This window comes from Dermacentor albipictus, chromosome 9, assembly GCF_038994185.2.
Source record: "Dermacentor albipictus isolate Rhodes 1998 colony chromosome 9, USDA_Dalb.pri_finalv2, whole genome shotgun sequence".
Lineage (NCBI taxonomy): Eukaryota > Metazoa > Arthropoda > Arachnida > Ixodida > Ixodidae > Dermacentor > Dermacentor albipictus.
In genome coordinates, this window is record NC_091829.1 from 79,577,575 (window position 1) to 79,601,831 (window position 24,257).

The following is a 24,257-nucleotide window of genomic DNA, read 5'->3' on the forward strand; positions in this document are numbered from 1 at the left end:
GCGGCGAAATAGGAGCTGGAATTTTTTGTTATTTATTACCTGATGAGAACTTTATCCATTTTTAGAGAATTCTAAGCAATGATATTAGTTATAGCTTGCAAAAAAAAGCCAACGCCGCTTATCGGCAGATTGCCCCATGACATTGATTTGACCGCACTGCTCAATAATTGTTTTTATTGCGAACTAAAGTTAGACTAATGGAATATGGTACTTTTTTGATAGTCATGCTAAATTAACCACAAAAGACGAAATTGAAAACAGGCAGAAATGCAACTTGTTCTGAGTGTCTATTCTCAACTTAAATTACAACTTCATAGGTGCAAAATTTGTATTCGTAGTGTAGAATTATGCTGAATTTTATCTGCTTTGAACGAATGGAGTGATGTTTAAGAGCGGTTTCTGGGAGTATGTGGAACCATGATGTCTTTTGTCACGCAGAGGGGACAAGAAATGGACGTGGTGCGCTTCCCTTGTAATGTAGCGCAGCAAGAACCATCAAATACCGGTGTGTTCTCTAATAAGCTATATTATCTTAAATATGCCATACTTAATTTGACCATCAATTGACACTAAATTAAAGCAATGAAATCTCCATGTGACAATAACTTGTTATTAAATACGATATAATTAAGAGAGCGTTAAAGACCACCTACAGCAAAATTTACCCTTTCTCTAATCGGTAATTAATAAGTAAGCAGTATATGCCCCTAAAGGAATATCTGCTAAGCTGCAGGGCTAGTCACTGCATAGTTTTCTTCTGGCACTGTTATATTTCAGTTCGACGTTGGATTAATTCAGTTGATCGGACCCAATTTTATTTTATACCGCAAATATATCTGGGCCTCAGAAATGCAGGCTCAAGAATACGTTGCCTTAGGTGAAGCTAAATACTTCATTCAGCTAGAAAAATAAGGAGAGCTGAAGACCTGGAAATTTTGTTACTGACAACGTGAATCAAAAAGCAAATTAAGCCAAAAAAAGGATAGAAGATAAACTGCTGCCTTAATTGAAACGTTCCAGCAGAAAAAAAAAGAAGACAATGAAAGTAGGCAAAGTAGTCCCTTATCACCTGAATTTCCTTAAATATTCCTACCTCACGGGTAATCAAACGATATTTTCTAGGAGGCTTTGCTATCAGACGTTTTAACCGAAAGACTGTGCGCCACTACTTCAATTGAGTAAGTATACTTGCGTGTGCCTCTGATTGACAGCGAAAAGTAGAGCTCAAGAGGGCCACAGAAAAGCCCGCCGCGGTCTTGCTGTTGTGCAGAAATAATTTTATTAAGCTCTCATTGCCGAGACGAGAGTGCAGCCCCAATTACAAGCTGTTGCCCTGTACACAAGTATGCAAGCGAGCAAGGGAAGAATAGTAAGGCAATGGAATTATTACTAATCATGTGATTATACATAAACACCAGAACGCGAAAAAGGAAGAAGTGAGCTTGCAATTGTATTCTAAGATGGACTGCACTTATGCACGCCTAACGCGGATAGAAGAAAAAAGTGAACAGCAAAGAGATGAAGGTGCACCACAACACCCCACGTCACGCCCAGGGTGCCAGCTTTACGGAGGACAAAAATTCCACTACAGCTTCGAGAGCCTCGCATCAAGTTGATGCAAGACGTTTTGGAGAGTGGAAATCAATATGCGCAATTAGAGCAAGACTAGGTTGATGGAACTCGTTCAGCACCAAAAACCGACAGCTGCGGAATGCTGGGCACTCCAGCAGCAAGTGCTCAAGCGTTTTGCTGTAGTGTCCAAAAGCTGGGCAGGAACAGCTCGGCCCATGTTTTTGTCGGTGAAGGCACAAATCAAAGCAAAGCATGCCGCCACCGACGCTCTCTCTATTGGCGGCGAAGGTTTCGTCAAGATAAATTAGGGGGTATTTACGTGCCAAACCACGATCTGTTTATGAGGCACGCCGTAGTGATGTACTCCGGAAATTTGGACCACCTGGAGTTGTTTGACGTGCACCTAACTCTAAGTACACAGGTGTTTCCGCATTTCGCCTTCATCGAAATGCGGCCGCCGTAGACGGTGTTCGATCCCGCGACCTCGTGCTTAGCAGCCCAACACCATAGCCACTAAGCAAGCACGGCGGGTGGTTCGTCAAGAGAGGTTAGAATTAAACCACACAGCGCTACTCAAGTCAAAGTGCCAGGCATTCGAAATTTTCGCTTCACTCTATAAACGAAATTAATTTTTCTAATTTATTCTGTGGCTTCGCTGTCTGATGTCGTATGGTCACGAATAAAAAAAGTTCGAGCCCTTCTGATTATTACTTTTCTCACTCAGTGAGCAACATATTATTCTCAGGCTGAACCGTGTGCTGTACAGGCAGAATACGCCATCATTAACTTTGTTTTGTTTCGTTTTTTTCCCCCGTGTTAGTTTTGCTTACATCTCCATGGCTTCGTATAGCCGAAAATGTCGCACCACTACAGTCACACAAGTGGTTACGAGAAACCCTAGATCTCGAAAGCTAAGCGGGGCACGTCGAAAAATAGGCAAAAAAAGTGTTACCAGGGATGAAGAAACGCACGCTTGTCCTCCACCGACAAAACACTCGCATTCATGATGCAATCCCACTGTTGTTTTTTCTGGGGTCTATTATTAAGACTCAGGAAAGTTGCCCTGCGTGAGACTTGGAAGGCTTCGAAACATCTTGGCATTCTTGTCGAGACGCTGTTTGGCCAAGAGTGGATTTGTGCAACGCACATTTGTGAGATAGCGCTCCGCAGTGCTGTTTCCCAAGAGTTCAACAATGACAGTGCTGTTTCGTTGGCCGTACTTTGCTGAAACGCACTTTTACCGCTATATTGTGCAAACAGGGTTCGCGAGAATGCGCATAAACTCGCCGGCAGTACCATCATACGGTTTCTGTGGCTTGCAGCAACAATCTGGCCGTTTCTGGTCATTACAAATACAAAAGCTTACCATCACAGGCAAACGCTATGGGTTTTACTGAAGAATGAGTGAAAGTTGCTGTGCTTGTACAACGAACACAAAAATAAACCCGTCATTCGTTTGTATGTTTCTTTTTAAGTCAGTGTAGGTACTGGTGAATTTTATTGCCCCTATGTATCTCCTTGCAACGTATAGAGTTCCAAGCACTCAAAGTACCAGACATGCTTCGGTGTGAATGCCACTTTCATCAATATTTCGCCGCCGCGTTTTCATCGAAAGAATCCCTGCGGCGGGTCAGTGGCCTGCTAGTTTGGAAGCTGCAAAGGAGGCGCGACGAAAATGGAAGACCGTGTTGCTCGTACTTCATTATTGCATGTCGAAAAGAATTCACGATGCGGACGAGCTCTGTTTGTGCACGCCACACTGCCTTGTCTTTAGAGGGTATAGAAGTCTTTTTTTTTTCCACCTGAAGTGCGCTTGGTTTGGCGAATTCTAAGCTCCTATGATGTATATATATTTAGATTAGGAGGGCCGGAGCTAATGCTTCCTCTTAAGGGATACGACAAAATAGTTCATGTAGGCAAGTCACTATTTAATGCGCTGGCACCAGAAGTGTCAGTGGGACAAAGTATGTGTGAGGAGTGTGGAAAGCCGATCACGTGGTAGAGGCCAAGAAGGGATAGAACAGCCTATATATATATATATATATATATATATATATATATATATATATATATATATATATAGGAATTAATATCCGCGCATGTCCACGCCATAGGTGATGTAACACGATATTAGCCACCATACATTTTTTAGTGAAAGGGCCAGTCGAAAGAAACTGCAGCTGATATGGGTAACAAAACTCTGGTAGTGACATTTTAGGTGTGTCCGGAGGGGGGGGGGGGGGGGCTGTTAGGCTGCGGCATCGTCGGCAGGGGGGAGGGGGCTCTGTGCCTTCCGGAAAACTGTGGAAGGGGCCCGGGACCCGGAGTCCCGCCGTAGTCGGCTCTTACGTGTCTGGTGTGGTCGTTTTATTTGAACGACATATGCAAAATGTGCAAGGCGCGATCTGCTTTTAAGATGATCTGTGTGGTTGACGAATATTTTTGTGGCTGCAATGAGGCGAAAGGTGAGCCTCTGCTCAGCACTGTAGGTTACGCGAAGCCATTAATCGTATGTGCCACCAGAAAAAACGTTGACACATACTATGCGTGTTGGCTAAAGTAATTTTAGCAGTTGTCCATATATTCTCTGCTACAAATCCGTTTTGTCTCTGTTGGCAACCACGGACTTCCATCAGCACTGTGAAGAAATATAAAAAAAATTCGCCGCAAAGCACAAGCACGACAGCGTGCACAACTTTAACTATAGTTAAAGTGGTACGCTACAATATAGAACAGAGGCAGAAGCGTAAAAAGCTTGGTAATTGTTTCAACAATGGTCATGAGACGGAAGTTGAAAGCATTAGTAATCATTTTTTCTTCAGCAATGCTGCCGCATCCAATACGCAGGTCTGTATCTCCAAGTAACTCGATCAATCGGTGCAGTAGTGATGTAAGAATAAACTGCGGTCACATTCAATGCATCGTGCACATATTCACTTTATCAGCGTGCTTGGACCACTGCTAGCGCATGCAACTAAAGTTGTTTTCATTCTTAGGCAGCGCACACACAAGTGAAACACGCGAAAGAAGACAGCGAAAGCGCTGGTCAAACTGAAACTTTATTCGAAGAAAAGATTATATAGCCAGTAATAATAAAATTCCTGTGGATTGCACGTAAAGATCATCATCTGCTCACGAGCGATCAATGAACGCGAATACTTCGTTTGACGGTTGTTTACTTAATTTATTCGGCGCACAGCCCTAATCCATGCATGTCGTCTGCCTTTTTCGTACCATATTCTTGGGGATGAGTAGAATTTCACTAGTGTCATCAACCCTTTCGTGTTTACATTGCTCTTGTAGCAGTTAACAACACAATAAAAATTTTCAGTCTTCCGAAGAGGCTTGATGGAGATAACTGTCACGTTCGCTCGTAGTCTAGAAGCCGTACTCCGTGCGAGCGATGATATTGAGTGAGGTCTCCCCGGTGTTGCCGGTATGAGGGCTGCAAATACGTGGCAAAACTAGTGTAACGCTTATTTAATAATTTATGTTGATGTATTTTACTCTAAAAAGTAGCCTAACATATTTCCAAAGGCCTTGCAATAGGTTCTTATTCGTGCACGTAAATGCACAGTCACGGACAGAATATTATGGACCATGAAATCTAAGAAAAAGCTGAATATCTCCGCAACCTCACAACGCAATCTGGTATTTGCATTTTCGATCTCGACTAGAATATGCTAACAACGTTGTCATGGGCAGTTTTATTGGTTACTGCTACAGGTTGCTCGGGAATTTAACGTTTTCGGAAATCCCGTGGCCCATTTTATTCTGTCCGCGACTGTACATCCAGCTCCGGCTTCGCGCTATTGGCTAGTCGTAAAAAGCACTTCCGAGAGACGATCGACGAATCCTAGATTCTAGAACCCACCGATCTGTTCACGCAACGGCCCGTTTTGTCGCTCGAAGCTGTCGCGCACTAAATCGCTCTCATTGAGTTAAGCCCTAAGACAGATGTTTTGGTCATGTATTGAAATGATGTGATTATAAGTGTGATTTTACGTCTCCTGTTCTGGTTGTCGAGCCCGGTGCGAATCTGAAAGGGTGCTTATGTCTACGAACTCGGTGAATTTTGAAGCAGCGAGTTATGCATCGGCATCGAATATTACGATTGCTGTGTGGAATTACATTTGCAGGGGTGCTTTGCACACGCTTGTTGTTTTGGACTTGCCTGTGCATTTGCCAATAAGAGATGGCGTTTCAAAGGTACGTAATGTGAACAGCTAAATCACCCTTCCTCTGCGGGTTACAAGCGTTATGTGTGCATCTTCCTACTGTATGGCAGATCAAAATGTGTTTATTGCTTTAGTATTTTTAGTGAACAAGTAATATATCTATATAGAACGTTGCCTTAATTACATGTTACCAGTCGTCTGTCGTACACAAAACAATGAGTTGATCTAATAAACTAATAACTGCTGTCTAACTACAAATTTTACATGCCTTCAAGAATGTAAAATACTAGATTTCAAACTGCACCACTAGTCGAGTCTGTCAAAAATGAACTCCATTACGCACCTCATAAATGAAAATAAGTTCATGCCTTTTAGCAAGCTTTGATGCAGGGGCTGTGAACTTTCTTGTTACTATTGAAAGGTTGGTAAGCTTGCCATAACAAGCATTTCTGCCCTTTCTTATAGGCATATACAGTGATATACATTGAACTGGAGGACCATATTTTCATCCCTACTGAGTATCATGTTTGCAGATATGATCCTCCAATTATGGCTTGAGCAGTGGCAAAACGACAGATGGTGCGAAGGGCACACTGGGCACGTGCTCAGGATGATTCATAAAGTGTTTGGAACACACCAGACTAATGACAGAATTATGACATCTTACAATGACCAATATTGTATTTATTAGCAGGAGTATTTTAACACTGGTACTGAACGAGGATAAGCTGTCGGTTATGTTTTTGTTTAAATGAAAAATTGAGGTTGGTTTAGCAGTTGACTGTTTCAGTCACTTGGATGTTTCGCATGCACTTCAGTTGGAAGACTTAGAGCTAAGACTTTGTTTTAGTGCAATGACCTTAATTCTTCACTGTCTTGATGTTGTTTTACACCATGTCCTCGTGTTGACTTTTACCTAGGATATTTTTCAGGCACCCGCTTTATATAACGCAAGAGGGCAGCCGCAAGGACACAAGGATGTCAAAAGACCCAGCCCAGCGCGACTCCACATAGTGCAGAGGAGCGCACTCCAACGAATCAAAACACATTTCCATATAATTTGGATGTACCATTTCACTAAATGTCAACAAAATGAAAATACCGTATATCACACAGAGATGAAAATTATCATGTACTCAAGGCAGTCATCTTAACATAATATATTTATGTAATGTCTCTTATGGAAAATTAAAAATCAAGTATCCTCTCTGGAGACAAACACATAAAAGCAAGTGTCATTGAAAAGTTAAAAATGTGTTTTAAAAAAAGCTGATTAGTCTTGTGAGAAGTGACTGCCTTTTGTCTTGCCTCTCAACAGATATATCCATGAGAGAAAAAATAGTGGCGAAATGAAATTGCATATTTGCTTAGTGACACGATACATACTTGCAATGAGTACGATGCCTATGTTCACTATCAAGAGCAACAGCTAATGCTTGGTTAAGTGCTTACATACATTTAACAGCTTTAATAGTTTACATTTAACAGCACATGAATGCAAGGGTGCAAATACAAACCACTGCGATTCAGTATTTTAAATGCTGACAAGAAGCAGGCAGATTTTCATGTCTTCCCTTCGATCTATTTTTACGCCTAATTTTAAAAGTATGGCTTCTATTTAGGTTTCAGAAAGGGGAAGCATTGGGGGAAGAGAACCCCATATTTATGAAGTCATTATCGGTATGTACATGCTCACGAAACCAGTTCAATAGGACCACTCGTGCCTCCCAAAGCGAAACAAAGGAGCAAATAAGGCCTTCAACTGTGTACACCATGGTGCACACCTTACTTGCGTAGTAGAAGCCGGAGAGTCACTTGGAAGAGAAAATTATTTAAAAATGTATAATTGTGGTTTCTCCTGGGAAACAGTCACGTGAAAGCTTCTGGCAGGTATTAGATATTTTGCTTTGGGTGACTCAATCTACTTGCCAACCAAGTATGCTAGTGGAGGTAGAGATATGTTCAATGCAAAGAACTGAAAGCATCTGAGTAGAACACTTTTCATCAATTGGCGGATGTGATCATATAGTGCTATGCATAATGTACTTAATGTGTTAAGCACTTGTTTCTTGTTTTCAGGCGAAGATACTGTGAAGTGCAATAATTTTTCTTACTTTAGCGCATATTATCCACTTCAGTAGGAAAACAAGCTCTGCTTTCAAGTAGTTGCTTCACTGTGCAAGTATATGCATAGTCGCATGCAAAATCCACGTGCATGGAAGGAATATGTGAAGCAGGATGGTGCAATTATCAATTTATGTTTTGCTTCTTTGTGAACTTCCCTGCCTGTACTTATGCTTATGTCGCCTTTTATGCATCATATCCATCACATCTGATTTTCGGTTGACATCTTAAGCCATGCTATACTTTAGTAGATTGCACATTCAACGAGTCCACAATAATTGATCATGTAATTATGCAAGCTGCTCAGAAGTATAGCATTCTTACCGTAATGGGAATGAAAAGCTACCATATATGTCAAGATATTTTATGAGCAAGATTTTAATGCCAATGCTCCTTGCAGTTTTCTACTCATTTGCTACACACTAGATAATATTGTAAATTTAACTTTACTTATTATTGAGAAAGTGTTACGGATAAATCCCAACAGCACCAGGAGACTACTTTCGTGAGGAGGCCAACTGAAAAGGAAATATGATACGCGTCTGTACCTCTTTGAGACTGGGCAGGATATTGCTGCAGGACCACGGCAACCCACACTTAGAAACAATGAGGTGCAGACCATACATGAATAACTTTATGTGAAGTATAAGCAAAGCTAGCTAGACCTGAGGCGTCACATGAGAATATACAACACATTTCTAAATGCACTGTACTCTCAGTCAGGAACATCCATACACTGTGCAGGACGTTATAAACTGAGCTGCTGTCATAGAATATGGCACATAACAAGTTTCTGGTACAATTTATCTATATTACCAGCCCCACGCTTAGCAGCTCATCTGGTAACCTCTGCCATGTGAGTGCATGTGTTTTGTGCCAGAAATTCGTTTGCTGACCAGTAATGTAGTACATATTTCTCTCCGATCATGGTGTCAATACTTTGCGAGTTTGCACACGTTTGTTGTATGCTTAAGTTTCCTTTGTATACTTCATTTCTGATAAGAAGCCAATGGAAATTAAATGATATTTCTACACTCTAATACTGATGAAACATGAGAGAATATACTTATGTTTTATAACAAGATGTGCTCTAAATTTCATGGGCATCATTGTAGTCTGATTTAATGTGTTATTTTTCCCAAATAATCTTCAATTTGTCTTGTGACTGATCAATAAAGATATTGACCTTTTAAGAGAAACTGTTTCATTTGAGTAACTTGGCGACTACAGATTACACCCATTGACCAAGCATAGGTGCAGGAGCTACTTATGAATGGATGAAACATTCGCCACATGTAAGTATTGCAAATCCCTTCTAACGTGACCATGGATCTACATCGTGCTTTGACACTATTGGGAAGAGCACTGGCACTTTGTTCTGAAAGAGTACAAGCACTCTGGTTGGGGGAGTTGAAACATAGGCTTGGAGAAGTAGAAGTACTCGGTTTGGAGGAGTAGAAGCACTCGGTGTGGGGGCGTACTATTGCCCCTATGGGGAGAGTATTAGCACTCCGGAAGAGTACTAACACTCCCTTGCGGTGAAATAACAAAACCTTGCCCGGAAGAGTTGTCCTACCCTCTCTCAAAGAGGGTCGATCTACTCTCGAAAAGAGAGTGAAATATGGGACAAGCAGATACTTCCGCAAAGAGAGTGGCCGGAACTTTCTTTGTTTTTAGAGTGTGTGGCGCTGTACATATACGCCAAATGATGTTAACTTACCAACTTGCCCAATTTGCAGTGTCGCTGGTATTGTTGTTCTCACTATGCGGCTCTATAACCGTGTGTTCAAAACAGTGTAAATACTAGCAGATACGATTTGCCTGCTGCATCCTGGCTTTTCTCTACTGCTTTTTTTTTGTCGGCGTTGGGATTTCTCACGTAAGATCGAATAATGTACCCGTGTTGATTGTTTTGTTGTATACGAAAACATCGTGCGCTCCCGCTGATGAGACAGCTGTGATAACTTCAGTCTTTACCGCCCGCAATATGTTGCTTGTTCGACCAGTCATAGTCGACCTGAGGAATGTGGAATTATTTTGTACCTTTAAGCGCTGTGTTATAGTAAATTAACCTCAGTAGTATGGAGAGATAAACAAATATGTGTTGTCATATTACAGTCTGCAATGTGTGAATAATTATATTGCAATTTGCCATCTTATGTGATAAGTGCAATACAAATAACCTGTTGTTACTCCTAATAATTTGTTGCCTTTCCAGTGGCTTTGAATTCTGCCCCAAAGGCACCAAGAATCAGCACTCATCCCCTGCTGCCACCAGCCATTGCTCATCCGTTCCCTTGTACTAAATAAATTTTATCTGGAAGCTCGTGCATCTTGAATCTTTTCCCACTCGCAGATTTGCTACTAGGAAGCCGCTGTTAAGTTTGTGGTATGAATCGTAAACATGACCTTTGCATAAAATGTACGCATGTGAACATTAGAAATGCGTTTAAAAGTGCGTGTTTTTACCACATATATCGAAAACTTGCAGCAGCTCTGAATGATGGTTAGTGATGAATGACGGTCACGGTTAACGATCAGCGACATAACTGCAGGCACCATAGTTCTCTTAACAAGGATCATTATTCGTCTGGTTTCGGCAGCCAAAATGAGCTTGCATAACTGTCCGCAACACCTGTGCGAAGCTTTCTCTAAACACCCTTTAAAACATTTCTTGCCTTCCGGCCTCCGCGAGAAAACTTCATATGCACGCTGAAAAACATCGCACCACTTTTTGTTGCAAGGTCATGTGCATTCGCGCGCGAACCTTTGAGCTGTTCGAGCCACGGGCATAGTCAGGTTTTCATTTCGAGGGATCGAGGGCTGTCCTACTCCTTATATGTACGTTCGTGCGCGTGTTTTTATATGTGAGTATATATAGATACATAAAAATAAAAATTTCGGGGGGTCCCTACCCCTCCGGCTGCTCAAATCGTCCCAGCGTAGCCTGCATTAAAAAGTGTCATCTTGCTGAGCGCCTAGTACTAATTACCGCATGTTGCTCGCGACGACCAGACAAAAAAGCAATGCGAACACCGTGCGGCATTTGATTCCTGTGCTGCCGAGGAGTTGCTTCTCTGCAGAGCTGGAACACAACGGCGGACCTATGCGCCCTGCGGGAGCATATACAGGGACGCTAGGATGAAACTTGACGTGCGGACGTCTATTGACTAGCGCATACAATCTGCCCCGTGCAGCATGTTGCAAACGGAGCAAAGTGTGCCGGCACTGCCCCTCTAATCGATAGATCGTGAGAGGACGCGCGTAGGGTGACTCGTGGGAACGATTCACAGCAGCCGCAGGCAGACCTCTGCTCATGCAGCACTTTGTTTCCATACAGACGACGTGTGCTACTTACTCTGCTGCTACTTTGCTGTGCAGAGTATTGGACCAGTCAGACAATCGTCCGCTATCCGAACTGAAATCTTTACGTCAGTACCTTCACAGAACATCCGCGCTGAAGGCCTTACTCGCGTTATTAAGGTTCCTGCGGTCTGCAGGGCATCAGAATAGACTTTAAGAACGTCGCCCCCTACCGCTCTGCACCGTACGCGGTTTGTTCGTGTTCGTCTCTATTTCTCTCTATCTCGCCCTTCCGCCCTCTCTGCCTTTTTATCCCCCTTCGCCCTTCGCCCCATGCAGGTTAGCCAGCCGAAACTGCCTCTGGTTATGCATCCTTTTCTCTCCCTCTCTCTCTCTCTCTCACTCTGGCGCCATGTCGTAGCCATCGTCGCTGCGAAGCCCCTTGAGCGCGTGCTGCTGCAGGGCACTACGTTTTTCTCTCGCTTTCACCATACCCTCCTACTCCGCTTTCCACTCCATACTCTCTTCGCTCTCACCGTTTCCTCAACCCCCCCCCCCCCCATCCCGTTGCTCTCCGCGTTCGCTGTCATCATTCGCTGTGCTTGTTCACTCGGTTACGCAGCAGGACGCCGACGCTGGAGCTCGCCGCAGGAACCGGCGCCTAGGAGCTGCGTCGTAAAACATTTCAGCAAAAGTACTAAATGCTTTCGCATTCCCGCCCGTAAGCAGTCTTAAATAGCTATGTCGGCGTTTTCTACTAAACACAGTTGTAGATTTCAGTTTCAATCAGTTTATCATGCATAATAACATATAACAGAGTGTATCGTACTTATACAGTTGGAACACCATGACTCAAAGTTGATAAAAGGGTCCCTATTAAATATAGTGTTATTTATATCCATGTAACAATATGCTATAGATGGGTGCATACATTTAAAAAAAGCAGAACGTTAAACAATACTGAAGAGATAATTATCTTTTTGTAAGTTTAAGAAATGTACAGGAAATACTGCTGCAACGAGGTTGAAAAATACTGAATGGATGATGATGAAGTGATGTATTTAGGAAGGGTATTTCAAAGACTCGCTGCAGTGCTTGCAAAGTAAGGTGTTGCATATCTGTGTGCTGCATTTACAAACTGTTTACAGGAAAACATCTGGAAGAGTTGTTGCAGCTCGCGCAATTGTCTTTGGAGCCAATCACCGCGGCAGGGCCATGACGTACGACTTTGTATAACCTACATAGTTTCTCAAGCTACCTACGTAAGTTGCTTAACAATATTTTTTTAAATTTATCACTTCGCCACACAAAGAAGATAAGATTGCAATACAGTTGTAGATGTACCATTACCCTTTTATCTAAATTGTGCTTGAAAAAAAAGATGCATCATTTAGTGATAACAGAAAGTAAAATAAACTAAAATTCACCAGCCGCTACGACAACCACTGTCGAAACATTAGCCTTTATATACGCGTTAGGTCGCAAAAAAATTCGCAGTTCCGCCCTAAAGGTGAAGCACTTTAGGGTCTACTAATCTGCTATCGCAACCACTACTGGTTGCGATAGCAGATTAGTAGATAGCTCTACGAAGTAAGAACAGTAATTTTTCTCGACAGTGTGAACTTGTAAACATTCGCTTACTAACTAAATTAACAATGATAGAATGTGTAAGCATGACTCAACGAGGACGTAGAAAAAAAAACACAGATGCACACAGACAGCGCTGTCTTTGTGTGTCTGCTTCTTTCTACGTCCTTGTTCAGTCGCGCTTGCACATTATATGATGGATTCAAAGCAACTAGCCCGCCAAATTGTTTTAACTAAATTAACCAGCGCAGTCTCACGTGCGCAGACGCAAAGATGAACACATCTAGCTCAATGAACACGTCTAGCTCGATAAGCATGGAAGCTCGCTCTCAGAATTCTGAAGTGAGGAATCGCGACAGCAGCAGGCAAATGTACCTTCATGCATCTCTCGCTTCAACACGACCGGAACATCGACAGCACATCGCTTACACAGCTATCGGCACTACGCGCTCTCTGCTAACAACGCAGATTACTTTGAAGTGAGGCCCGCGCATGCGCACACTTTCGTCACTTCGCAAATCGCTTTCAAGACCCACGAGCACCGGCAACGCGTGCCTACGGCGTTCGCGAAAGGCGTGTACTACGGCTTTCACGATTAGCGTGGAAAGCGCCGTAGGAGACGCCGCGGTTGTCTCCAATCTGTACGGAACGGTGGGTGAGGAGAACATCGAGGCACCCTAGCAGGCGCCGGAGCAGAACATAGAGCTTCTGACTATAACACCTAGAGAGAAATCTGGTGCCACCGTCTATGGGGTTTCATAAGTGGGCACCGTGTCGTCATGGGAATGACGGTATATGTGTCTGCGAGGCTCGTGTTGGCTGGTGTTGTACCAGGCTTCGTCTAAAACGTGGATATGGCTACACATATAATGCGTTCTCAAAGTAAAATCTTAATAAAACGTTTCCATTCACGCATATTACATCTGTACTCACCTACAATGCATGACCAATCGAAGAAAAGCAAGAACAGAAGACAAACAGTTTGAAAGCGAGCGCGAACCTTGTCTGTCCTCCGACTTTAGCGGCTTGCTGATACTTTTTACGTAACATATAATCGTAGAAGCAATAACAAGTTCTCATAGTTAAACAAAACACGTTTTTGCGTAATAATAAAACCGAAAGAGCTTATCACGTGCTATTTTAGTAGAAAATGAATCATTGCGACAGACGGAACGGTGCTTGCCGAGCGCGTCTTCAATGTGTCCTGCCTCTCCGAGAACGATGCCGATCCGAAGTCACAATGTACCGGCATCCCCATGCATACCACAGCGCAGCAGCGCCAGATTTCCCTCTAGGTAATGTAGTGAAAAACTCTATGGAGCCGAACGCCCCTCCCTCGCCTGAACCTCCCGCCCTCGCGCATGAAAGGAGAGGGCACGTGACCGGGGCGCCTTCCTCGCTCGCGCACGGGCGATATAACCGCGTTCGCCGGCTCACCCTCACACACTTTCACTCATACGAAACCTCATGACGACGCCGACGGCATAAATGCGCCTCGAAGGTCCAGATAATTGCTATCGCAATAAAACGTCACGTAATCACCGATGCGTTGCACGGAACTGGCTGTTGCTCTACCTGTTGATGGCACTGAAATGCGACCTGCGGCGCATAACGTTTGTTGTACGCTTGCCTAAGCTATGTGCATGTCGACTGTACAACCTGGCGTTTGCGAGCATTAAAGACTTTTGACAGGGCATTCAACGTCGTTTTGAATGCTTTGTATGTGCTTTAAATCTTAATGTTGTGTCAACGCACACTTAATTAATAAAAGAACCGCTGCGTTGGCTATTCAGACTCGCGTCACTACAACAGGCGATACAACAAACGGTTAATTTCTGCGCTTGGGTGCCAGGGTAGTACTAGTAAAAATGGTGGCAACACTAAAGAAGAACATAAGACATAAAAGCAATATGCTCTTGACTGATTCGGTAGGCAAATTTTCAGCTTTGGCGTCTTCCGGTATCTTGCTCGCATGCTCCTGCGAAATCATCGAAATGCTCTGCTTGTATAACAATGGAACCAGCGTTTTCCATGCTGTGCAGAGAGTGGTAAGATGCAAGCATAAAAATAATCCACCCCTAATGATTGCCGGAATCATACATGTGCTAGCTTTCTCAAGTCCATCGTGCTGGTTTGCAAGCTTTACCGTCGCTGCCTTCTTACGTGACCACACCTGTACAAACTTTCGCAGGCGCGACGGTGCTCGCTGAACCTGCTATAAAAAAAAGAACACGGCCTGTAAACGAAGCCAGTGTGTGCATAAAGAACGCTGGTTTACGTTCGCATCAATAAACTGAAGCTGAAACTGAAGAAATAAAGCCATTAGCGACAGGGACATTATAATGAAAGCGGCATACTTGCGATGCGCTCCATTTTCTAGGCAAGCTCATATGCGGCAAGCAGTTGGCGCGTAAGGAGACAATGTCGTCCCAGACAGCCGTGAAATAGCAAACGTGTCCACTATTTTACAGTGCGATTTCCTCGCCCACAATGACATCGCAGAAGTAACTATCTGGGACGAGCACAAGCGGGAAATGGCACGCACTCACTTCAGTCATCGCTGCAGTGGAAGCAGGTGTATCCGGCACGAAGTCCACCTACGGTTCCAACGGCCGCCGCTACGCGTCTCTCAGTGGCGCCCCCTAGGCGCTGCACATGACGTATAGGCCATGGCAGCCTTTAAGGTTTACACGAAGCTTTTGCTTTAAGAAAAGGAATTTAGTAAGTCGGTGAGCATTTGTGTTGAAAATTCAGCAAGTAGGTACTGCAACCGTAAGAAACACTACGCCATACGTTTAACTAGGATGCAAGCGGGACACAAAACGAATAAAACGTTTCGCATAATGGAACTACGGGATTGTCCCGTTGCACGACATGAGAATTGCAATCACACAGACGCCGTCGTAGGACTCAATTCAGTTACCGTGCCGCAACGTATCCTGGCTGCCAGAGTTCTGCTGCTTGAGCCACAGTATATGCGTTTGTTGTGATTATAAATGAAGTTACGACAAAGTATATTACTGTCCTCCGCCTGCAGAATCGATAGTGCTGCAAACTATGTACTATCGTGAGCAATATGAGCGGGAACACAGGAGCGCCTGTTACATGGCATCGAACCCTTCCAAGGGCGATACGTGGGGGCCGCCGTGGGAAACAAAGTGGAAATGCGGACGCTGTTCTAATAACTGTTGGTACTGCCACCATGCGTCTCTTTATACAAAGTTCGGAACTTCGCATCGCCAGCGAACATTGATAAAACTGTTTGATGTTGCGTCTACTGATACCTTTGCGCACCGAAGCGTACGTGGCCAATAGCAGCACTGATTTTAAGCGTAAACGTTCGAGAGCTTCTTGCCTAGGAAATGTGTCCGTCTGTCTGGAGCGCGTGACACGATACGCTCCATAAGATACACATCAGCTCATATAGAGTTGTATCTGAAGATAACTTACGCTAAACTCAGGAACGAGCGCCTAAGATTTGCGCTCTCAATAAAAAATAAATAAATAAAAACATGACAGAAAAAAGGAAGACTCACTGTAGGTTAGAGTACACGCAACCGTCTCATCGGCTATCAGCGGCAAGCGAAATGTCGTAAGCTGGCGTTTTCCACAATTACCGGAGCGGTGGAAGTGTCAACAATTAGCGGAAGAGCGTCCCCCTTTCCCCTCCGTTTTCGACAGCGACATCCGCGTATCGCTCTAACTTGGTTTCGAGGCTATTTGCCACGGGCTCACGCGTTCACGCTCAAATTGCTCAAGAAAGTACATGCAAAATAGCATACTGACCGCCTATTCAGCATCTCGTGATTTTTTTTCTTTCAGCTATACCAGCAACCTCTTCAGCGCACTGTAATGATGGGCCAATTATCCATGCAGACGATACTTGAAAAGTGTCCCCAATACTTGTTGACTCGTAGACCAATGAAAATACTGGCACATATTCAAAAACGTTGGCATGTGCGAGTGCGTTTAACTGCATAATATTTTTAGCGAGCCTGCGCGAGCACAGCAAATGTCTATTCCCTAGCTATCCCTGTAACTTTGCTATTCTCCTGCTACCCTTGCTCAGCGCACGATTGAAAACCATATAACCACGTAAATATTTTTTTCTGGTTCTGCAACTTTTATTTTGTTATTAAGCACATCGGTACCAGCAGAATTATACTCGAAACTGTCTAGCCAACATTATTTTTCAAGGGACGTTCACCAACCATATCTCGTAGAAAACTGTATTATCGTTGATAGAGTGTACTACTCACCCGTGAATGCTTGCTTAGTGCGTGAACCTGACGCGGGAGTCACATTAATCGAGTTCCTTCTTCGGTTTCCGTTCGTTGACAACCACACAACGCCCACTTCGTTTCCACGAGCATCACTTCCATGACATCTGATACGCAGTCTCTTGCAGGCATGACAAACTTCACCCTTAGTTGTTGCGGAAACCACAAAACGAGCACGACAATACGATACGCACTGGTAAATTGCGACGCTTGTCCAGACCGCATCAGCTCAGAAACTTCACGGCGTAAAAGTCCCACGGCACTGGCTCATTGTCACGCCTTCTGGCAAATAGCCTGAAGACGCCCACACACCACACGGACACAGTACACGGTTCGCTGAGTCGCTGTCACATAACAAGCAGAGCAATATTATCTCGGCTACAGGAGCGTCTTTACAGCTCAACAAACACGCGAACTCTGGAAAATTCCACAGAGATTCAAAGCCTACGCTACACCTGACCACGCACGAGCAAGAAGCGCCTGCTCGGCGACGGGATCTGGCATACTGACGTCACTCCCGTGATGGCCACCAACACGCCCTCTTATCACAATAGTATACGACGTGCTCGCTATTTCAGCAGTGCCTGCTGTTCGCCCTGGCGATCTTTCGCACTTAACTATCAGGATCGCGAGGGATTTCGAGTGCCAAGCGTGTAGCACGTCAAGGCATCGCCTGGGCTTTCTTAGTGCCGTTTCGAAGACGAACGGGGCGAGTCTATTTCAAGTCAGCGGGCGAGGACAGCTGCCTAATTCCGCACAGGGTGCCCTTTCGCGGAATTCAAGAAGCCGAGAAATGATGCTGAACTATATAAGGAGCAAAAGGGCGATAGTGAGTGTCAGAATACCAGCGTGTGTTGAGGATTTATTGCATGGCCGCCCCTCAGAGGATGAAATGAACGCGTCCTACGTTGAGTTGGAATCGGAGCAGCCGGGCCGTCATGTGACGCACCTATTGTATTTCGCCTACTGAGAAGGAGGATTCCTTCATCGAACCCTGCTTTGCCGTAGACATACTGTGTAAGATAGATAAAATAAAGAAATCGATGATCAAGTTCTTTGTATCTTGCGGGTACTGACTTCACTACAGCGAAATTTGTGCAGTAAATTACGGCCCCATCGCACTACACAGAGGAGATCGATTGAATTCTGAGGTTGTACGTGTAAAAAGGACGATTTGATTTTTAAGCACGTAGTAGTGCGGAACTCGAAAGTAATTTCGGCTATCTGCGGTTCTTTAGGGTGCACGTTGAAATAAGGACACGGGAGTTTTGTATGTCGGCCCCGTTAAAATGCAGCCGTCGTAGCCGGGTATCAAATGGACGAGCTCGTTATGAGCAGTGCAGCACGATAGCCGCTAAGCTACCGCGACAGGTCTACTAATGAAATGGCAGTCCATTTTAATGTGGAATGTGGAATATTTGAGGTTAAAGAAATTTATACACAGGGCTGCGGATTCAAAGAAGCTTTGCCCTCATTTTCCCGTTAAATCATTCAGTCTTGAAGGCTGCTGCGTGACGTAATGTAGCGATACTTTTTATAAGTTTACACATAGGGGCGATGTTGTGCAATAAGAAAATCACGTTTTAGTGGCTTGAACGCAGACGCAAGATAATTTTTTTCGCGAGGTGTCCTTTCCTTAAGATCACATGTGAAGACCTTTATTGTTAGTAGTTTAGGGCTGTGGCTACAATTTGAGCTATATGCTTCGTTCAATACATGGCTGTCGTACATGGAGCCGTCCTTTAGTTCGTATGTAAATCCATCGTCAGTCTTCTTCTTTCTTGTGTTCTGCTTAGCACGTAAAATATCCCAATGATCCTTTCGAAGAGCTTCCGACGTCGACATCTGCGAATAAGTAGATTGCGGCTACAGCCTACTTCACTCGTTTAGCTGAAATGAAAACGCTGCCCCGGGTTAATGCGGCCGAAGTGGGATTGTTCTTTTTTCTTTTTTTTTTTGCAGAGAACGCAGAGAACGTTCTGTGACGACGAGGTGCCGTCAGCCTCAAAAGCTTGCCGGATCTACAATGCGTGGCGGAGCGACACAAAACTAAGACAGTTTTATTTAGGGACCTTCGCGGCAAAACCGCATTGTTGCGCCCTCCACCGTCACACAGCTTGCTGTGGAGGCTCCCGGCAGTTCCGCTCAATGCGTCCTTTGCGCAGTCGCGACACAACGTTGTGCGACGCTAGACGGCGCAGCCGTGCAGCATTGTATCGCTCCGTTACGCATTGCAGGGACCCGCAAACTTTTTGTAGCTCATCACCGACGCAGGAAAGGCTTTCACGAAGAGCATACACAAGTCTGGCCTGTATGTCTGGCCTGGCAGCCAGACAAGCCACTGCCGGACAACCACCTGCATCCCGAATACAAAGCAGTCTTTTTCAGTTCCTGAACAAAAATGGCTGTGGCTTAGCTAAGGTTAAGCCCAGGATGCGAAGCATACTAGCCTTTATTTTAGTTGTTGAACCACTGTTTAGCCTGGTGAACTGCTGTTGCTCGGCTATATTTGGTTCGGCTAGACGAAGAAACAACTCATGCAGGCGACCGCACGAGCTGAGACCCGGCTATGTAGCTACGCGGCCGCAAGCGAGCGCACGAGTTGAGCCTCCGCTTTTGCAGCTGTTATGACGTCATATGGTAGCTACGCGGCCGCTCGCGGCGCAGCAAAGAAGAGCGTGGTTGTGCGGTTAGTATGCTTCACATAAAAGCACTTGCCGACATGCTAGAAATGTATGGGTGTCTAGCAGGAGGCGAAGGATAACATTGTTCCGTAGATAACCAGCGCCTAAAACACGGCCGTACAAGGAACAAGGTCAGCCGTTCAAGTTTGTTTGCGGAAGGAAATCTCCTTCAATCCGCCAATCAATCAGTCATGCGACGACTTTTTATGTCATGTTACTAAAAGTTAGCGACGAAGTTAATTTGTACCTCGTGGACTATCTCCAGGAGCCGGAAAGATTGCTCGCCTTCGCATCAGGTACCAGCGAATGATCGACAGCCGACACAACGCCCTTCGACAATGCTGCGCGGAACTTCAGCTGGGCGACCGTGTTTAGGCTGAGAGGCCAATACACCGACGCAGACTTAGTGAAGCGGTATTGTGATGTTATTTCTGGCCTTTCCTGCCACACTACTACGTCTTGGCACAATGGAGCATACACAAAGTCGTGCCCGATGATGCCAACTCATTCACGGCGGTGCGGCGCCATACGTGGTGTCGTCTGCGTAGTGTGCCATCTACCATTGTATGCCAAGCTCTAGAACTATGGAGCTTTCACCGTATATAGCATTGTGGTCATTTATTCTCGTGGTTATTCTCGTGGTCATTGTTTGGTTTCTGCCCTACGCCGAGGACCCCACGAACAACTAGTTATGGAAATCAGACTGCTGCTTCACCACCTCGTCGAGCAAGGACACGACATCACGTTGCAGTGGATTCCAAGCCACTGTGGCATAATGGGCAATGAACTTGCCGACGCAGCAGCACGATCTGCACACGAGGAGGGCTTACAAGACTCCATTCCATTCTCAAGAACAGACGCTGCAACGAAAATTCGTGTGCTTGCAAATGAAGCCATCAAAACTTTATGGAACACACCCAGCCTAAAGCATACACGTCTACACCGACTGGACCCATCCCTTCGACTTCGACCCCCGCCTAGACTCTCTCGACTCGAAACAGCAGTACTTTGCCGACTGTGGCTTGGTGTCGCCTATACAAGATCCTTCGCCTTCAGAGTCGGTATGGATGACAGCGCGGCTTGCAGACACTGCGGCGGCGAAGAGACTATCGAACACGTGCTTTGCCACTGTCCTCGATACAGCGAGCACCGGCTGTCACTAGCGACCGCGTTGGCGCGCCTTGATGACAGGCCACTTTCAGAACAGTCAGTTTTGGAATGCCGACGTGAACTGTCATCGCAGCAAAAGTCGGTCAAGGCTCTATTGACTTTTCTACGTGACAGTGGCCTATTAGAAAGACTCTAATGACCCCAATTCATCCCTTCTCATATTTTTTTTCTCATGCTTTCATTTTTGTCACGCTCTTCTTTCCGTCTCTATTTCCCTTTCCCTTCCCCTAGTGCAGGGTAGCAAACCGGACGTTTTAAGTCTGGTTAACCTCCCTGCCTTCCTTTCATTTGCATCTCTCTATTCTCGTGGTTAATATTTGCTCGACTATTTCTAGGGTACTTTTTTGTACATCGCATTGAATTCTCTCCCGTGATATTCTTTCACTGAATTATCGCAGTAGTAGGACATGCTGCCACATTCTAAGAGTCGTTGTAGGAATCGGAGCGTATCCACCGTACTTTATTATCGCTACTCCAGAGACTTCATTCCGGTGGTAGCACGCCAAAGCATTAGATACACAAGCGAATGAAGAGCCTAAATCCGCCGGCTGCATAACAATGCGCTTCGGGTTCCACAAGGAGGCGTTAGTATCTGTGTTGTCTATTGTAACACGTATGTGGAAAAAACATAAGGAAGAAATATAAAGAGTCTGCAAAGCAGAATGCTTTGTACCGATTTCCTTCGGCACAATGTGCCACTTAAGGGCGTAATCTTAAGCAACTACGTGGAGTTCAAGTAGAATCTTCGTAAAAGGAGCCGCTGCTTGCAAGAGCATCAGCGGCCACGGCGGCCGCATTCCGATGGGGGCGAAATGCAAAAGAAACACCCGTGTGCTTAGATTTAGGTGCACGTTAAAGAACCCCAGGTGGTCAAAATTTCCGGAGTCCTCCACTATGGCATGCCTCATAATCAGAAAGTGGTTTTGGCACGTAAAACCCCATAATATTTTTGCAAGATCATCAGCCGCCTACATTCACTAACTTGATCTTATCATGAGCGCAAAGCGACATAAAAAAGTTATTAAATTACCGTTCACACAAGGTAAGACGCTGGAGATGACTTCATCTAGCAAAAAAAATCAACTGGAACGAAACAATGGAAATAGGGTTAGTATTCTCTTGAGGGTCGACCGATTCGCCCGTATCACTTTACCACGAATTTTTTTTTTTCGCTATAGTAAAGAACCGCAAGAAATGTGACTTGCATGTATACAGTCAGCGACGTGAAGTAGTGGAGTGGCGTGACTAGTGGTCATTTGGCGCCGGTTGCGGGAAAGGGCATTCTTGCGAATCAAAAGTTAAAAAAAAAAATACCGGCTTTCACGAGAACGAAAGAGCTGCCATTCTGATAAGCCTGCTCCTTTTGTTTCTTGGGCCAGTTTTTTTTAGGTTGTGTCACCGCAACCATAAAAGTACGTTTTATTTGCTCGAATTTCGCTTTTTGCTTACCTGTTGCGGAATCGGCTTGAAAATAATACAGAAAACGCAATCCGCACAAGCACATCGTACTTTTTTTTTTTCAGACGTAGTCGGGCTTCGCAAATTCCAACTTCGAAATATGTCTCTGCGGGAACTGCAGCGAATGTTTCTAGTCGAGGAAAGATCGTGCTTATGTATTTCTTTTTTATTTTATAAATTCAAGGTGTATAAAATCGAGTGCATGTCTACATACAGATACAATAATTTGAAAGATAAGTAAAAAAAGGTAATGAATCGAGAAGTCAAATAAGGTCACTGATAACAGAGAGAGTGAGAACTTATGCGGACTTCTGGCTTTACAAGACCATGAGCACGAGTGATTGATTTGCTCCGTAATTTGACTCAAGCAACTCCTATTATGAGGACGCTCAATGCCAGTGGCTTTCAAAAACGCTCGGAAACAAAGATGATGGCGGGCTTCCATGAAAACAGCTATGTGTATAGTCAGAAACGAGCAAAGATGGAAAATTACCCGGACACTTTCATAAGCCTCTGCTATACACGTGAAAAGCAAGCAAAACTCGGTGAGAACACGTTTGTGTTCCCTATTTAGGTGACACACTGCTCAAAGTGCCCGAGGAAACCTCTGATATCGACGACCTAAGCTATTCTTTGGGTGTCTGCTTTATGCTAGCAACTTCAGGCTTTTGTGCAAGACAGAATGTTGCGGGCCTATCTGATATAGCAATATTTTGGCATGCGACTGTCACGATGCTATACCATAAAAGATTGGGTTGCCCTTGGTTAGGTTACACAACCTGAGTTATCTGCAACCACATTGGGGGCTTCAATCTACATTTTTGTGTCTAGTGATTACTAAATCTTTGCACATTTGCAAAGATTTAGTAATTACATTGACGCTTAGTGCGGCCTTGTCCTTTACGGAAATCGATATTGTATCCAATCATAGTATGTCCCTGTGTTCTCACATATTTATTTGGTTGTAATGATCTGAGTTGATTGATTGACTTGCTTTAATTAGCAGAACGCGCAGAATGTGGCGTTTTGTTGCTGTTTCTGTGATTTTGTATGCTGACATTTAAGGCACTTTTAGCATATGGGTTTTATCACCATCCGGAAAGTTTTTTTTTCTTTTCTTTTTTTGACATCAGCACGCATGTTATCGCAATACCGGCAATACAATATTTGCCAACATCTTCAAGTTCACTCAAATGACAAGCATGAGTCTCCCGCGAGTCGCATCACATTTTGCCTAACTACCTTTTATGCCCAAATTACTTTCTCAAACGCTTAATCTAATTATCACTCTTTTCGAATTAAAACACTTTACGGATGCAATTGAGAAAGCCGCGGGTTTGTCGACGCGTCCAAATCTATCTTCACGCTGCAAACTCCACATCCATCCTGGACCTTGTTTCATCTTCTGTTTCTGCAAACGCAGAAGCAGCCATCGGTCACAAAAGAAATGTGCGTGCCGGCGGGCACCAGCAAATCTCAGCCTCCTTGTGTGACTCGACTGGCAGCTTCATCCTCTGTTTCGTAAAATGAGCCATTCTTTCCGTAGAGCTATTGGAAAGTTCCCCTATTACATACGCCTGCAATACCACCTTATAATAACTGAGTTGAACGGGTCTCTTTTTACGATATGCACATTCTTTCTTTCTCTCTCTTTTTTTCCCTCTCGAATCTCAAGAGAGCTGAAAGCAACCACTGGTGTCCGAAGCCGGCCAAACACATAAAATGGGTGGGCTCAGTATAGACCCCCAATGAGCTTCAAGCGTCGGCGAAAACTAAACTGTGACAAAACATCAGCACACAAACACGAGGCAGGGCTCATGCACGACCGTATACGTATAGCGTCGACAACGGAATTGCCCGTCGTGAGTGACTGGATGCGTGGTGCGGTGCGTGCGATGGAA

General features: G+C 44.5%; 1 protein-coding gene across 27 annotated transcripts in view; it reads right to left on the reverse strand.

Annotated features, from left to right (window-relative positions):
* Window positions 1–24,257, reverse strand: part of LOC135919011 (uncharacterized) — a 997,771-nt gene that overhangs the window by 853,597 nt on the left and 119,917 nt on the right. For 17 of the 27 annotated variants that reach the window (XR_011508264.1, XR_011508263.1, XR_010569854.2 and 14 more), the window contains exons 1-2: window positions 17,024–18,011; window positions 15,314–15,413 (exon numbers count right to left, since the gene is read on the reverse strand). The exons of 2 other annotated variants lie outside the window; for them this stretch is intronic. The gene's annotated coding sequence lies outside the window, so the exon portion shown is untranslated. Of the gene's footprint in view, window positions 1–15,309; window positions 15,414–17,023; window positions 18,012–24,257 lie in introns of those variants that run through there. 8 more of the 27 variants (XR_010569853.2, XR_010569848.2, XM_065452755.1 and 5 more) reach the window with 2 other exon arrangements.